General features: G+C 38.5%; 1 non-coding gene across 1 annotated transcript; it reads right to left on the reverse strand.

The window, feature by feature from the left end:
* Positions 1 to 2,544: 2,544 nt before the first annotated feature.
* Positions 2,545 to 2,652, reverse strand: LOC130965059 (small nucleolar RNA R71). The gene has a single exon (XR_009081116.1). It is a non-coding gene; the product is annotated as a small nucleolar RNA R71 (small nucleolar RNA).

Below are 2,652 nucleotides of genomic sequence, written 5' to 3' on the forward strand. Positions count from 1 at the left end.
AAATCACCCACTAAACTAAAATTGCTCAATCCTTCAATCCCTGTGGGATCGACCTCACTCATGTGAGTTATTATTACTTGATGCGACCCGGTACACTTGCCGGTGAGTTTTGTGTTGGATCGTTTTCCACACATCAATGGTCATCTTGTAAATCTCAGTCAGGTAGATTCAAATGGTTATGGAGTTTTGATAATTAAAATATAAATAAATACAAAATAAAGATAGAGATACTTATGCAATTCATTGGTAGAAATTTCAGATAAGCATATGAAGATGCGTTATTCCTTCTGAATCTCTGCTTTCCTACTGCCTTCATCAAATCCTTCATACTCCTTTTCATGACAAGTTGTATGTTGGGGATCACCGTTGTCAATGGCTACCTCCCGTCCTCTCAGTGAAAATGGTTGATAAACCACTATTTTGTAGTTTATATTGTGTTTAATTGTGTGGTTTTGTCGTGATCCTTACCCACTTATTCATCAATTTAGCATGCATTTAGATTTCCTTCCTGAATTTATTACATGTTTGAAAATTGCTTCCTAGAGACTTTAATTATTTAATTTTAATTCTCCTTTATTCCATTCGATGCCGTAATCTGTGTGTCAAGTGTTTCAGGCTTTATAGGGCATGAATGAGACGGAGATTGGAGAGGAAGCTAGCAAAAAATGGAAGGAACACAAGAATTTGAGGGGATAACCAGTGAAAAATGACGCGGTCGCATGGCTCACGCGACCGCGCAAAGAAGCGCAAATCGCAGTGACGTGGCCGCACGGCTTGCGCGGCCGCGCGGATTGGAAAGCACAAGCAACGCGGAAGCGTGGACGACACGAACGCGTGAAGAGGAAAAGTGCAAGCGACGTGTCCGCATGGACGATGCGATCGCGTGACATGCGCGATCTGCATAATCTGCAGAATCTGAAACCAGCAATTTTGGACCCTATTTCAGCCCAGTTTTCGGCCCGAAACAGCAGACTAGAGTCGAAGAATATGCAGAAACAACAGAGACACATTCATTGAGTAGTTTTAGATCTAGTTTTTCACTCTCTTAGGTTTTTCTCTCTAGTTTTTAGAATTTTAATTTTCAATTGGTCTTAGCATTGGAACATTGAGAAGAGTTATTTCCTCATCAAGACTTCATCACTCTAGTTTGTTCTCTTAACTTGGTTTTATTCTTCCATGTTCTTTGTTATGTTCAATTTTGTCATTCAGATACTTTTATGATTAATTAATGCAAGGATTATTTCTTTTTAATTTAATTTCAATTCCAATAATCATGTCTTCTTTTAATTCCCTTTCATGTGCCATGGATTCTTTATTTACAATGTGTGAGTAGTTTCATTACTTGATGGGGAGTTGATTAAAAAGGAACTCTTGAGTTGGAAGGATTGAAGGAAAAATTTGTAATTGGGTTAAATGTTGGATTGCTATCCTGTCACCGACGCCAATCCCTTTGAACTAAGTGGGTTGCAACTTGTGAACAGATCTGGCATTCCCACTTGTTTGACTTTCCCTTACCTAGTAAGGGATAACCAAACAGAACAACTATTAATTATAAATTAATCTTACAATCACACCATCAATGATAGAGATTCTAACCAATCAATTCCCACTCAAGGCTTTTATTTATATTATTTAAAATTCCTCAATTTAAATTCCAATTTACTTAGCTCAACTTTTTGGAATATCTGATTAAAAAAATAGCACACTTTTCTGCAACTCGTTGGGAGACGACCTGGGACTTAAAACTCCCAGTAATTTTAATTTAAACTTTCTGTGACATATTTCTAAATTGATAGGCAGATTTTCGGTGAGTTAAGAACTATACTTGCAACGTAACCATTTTAATAAATTTTTAATTCACCAGCTTCTGCACTCCATCAATTTTTGGCGCCGTTGCAGGGGAGTTGCAATAGAGTGCTAATTTTATTAATTAGAATTTATTTATTTGCATTTTATTTAATTTTGCTACTATGAGCTGCATGTTTCTTCCGTCAAATGACACGTTCACTTCCTGATCCGCGCTTGCTAATATTCGATCCTGAAATTGAAAGAACAATTTCACGAATAAGGCGAGAACAGCGTAGGTTAGTCCGCTCTGAGGGCGGATCTAAAAGTGAATCTGAGGAAGAAACCAGCCCCCGTTCTACTGATTCGGTTGTTTTATGTGCAGAAAACATGGTAGCTAGAAGAGTTACCATTCAGGAGGAAGGAGCTCCTGATTTTACAATGCAACCGTTTCAAGCGCATCATTCAGCGGTGGCTACGGATTTTGAAATAAAGACCGCACTACTAAATTTGATGCCCAAGTTTCATGGCCTACCTGCTCAAGAGCCTATCAAGCACTTGAGAGATTTCCAGGCAGCCTGTTCTACTATCAGGCGTGATGGCACTGATGAAACTTCAATTTTGCTGAAAGCTTTTCCGTTCTCTCTTGAGGGAAAAGCAAGAGAGTGGTACTACACTCAACCTCTAGCAAATGTATCCAACTGGGATACACTCAGAAAAGAGTTTCTGGAGAAATTCTTTCCATCTGAAGTTACTGATAAACTGAGGAAGGATATCTCTACAATTGTTCAGGATGACAATGAGACTCTCTTTGAATACTGGGAGCGCTTCAATAATCTTTTGGAAGTATGCCCCCACCACATGATT

Source organism: Arachis stenosperma, chromosome 2, assembly GCF_014773155.1.
Source record: "Arachis stenosperma cultivar V10309 chromosome 2, arast.V10309.gnm1.PFL2, whole genome shotgun sequence".
Classification (NCBI taxonomy): domain Eukaryota; kingdom Viridiplantae; phylum Streptophyta; class Magnoliopsida; order Fabales; family Fabaceae; genus Arachis; species Arachis stenosperma.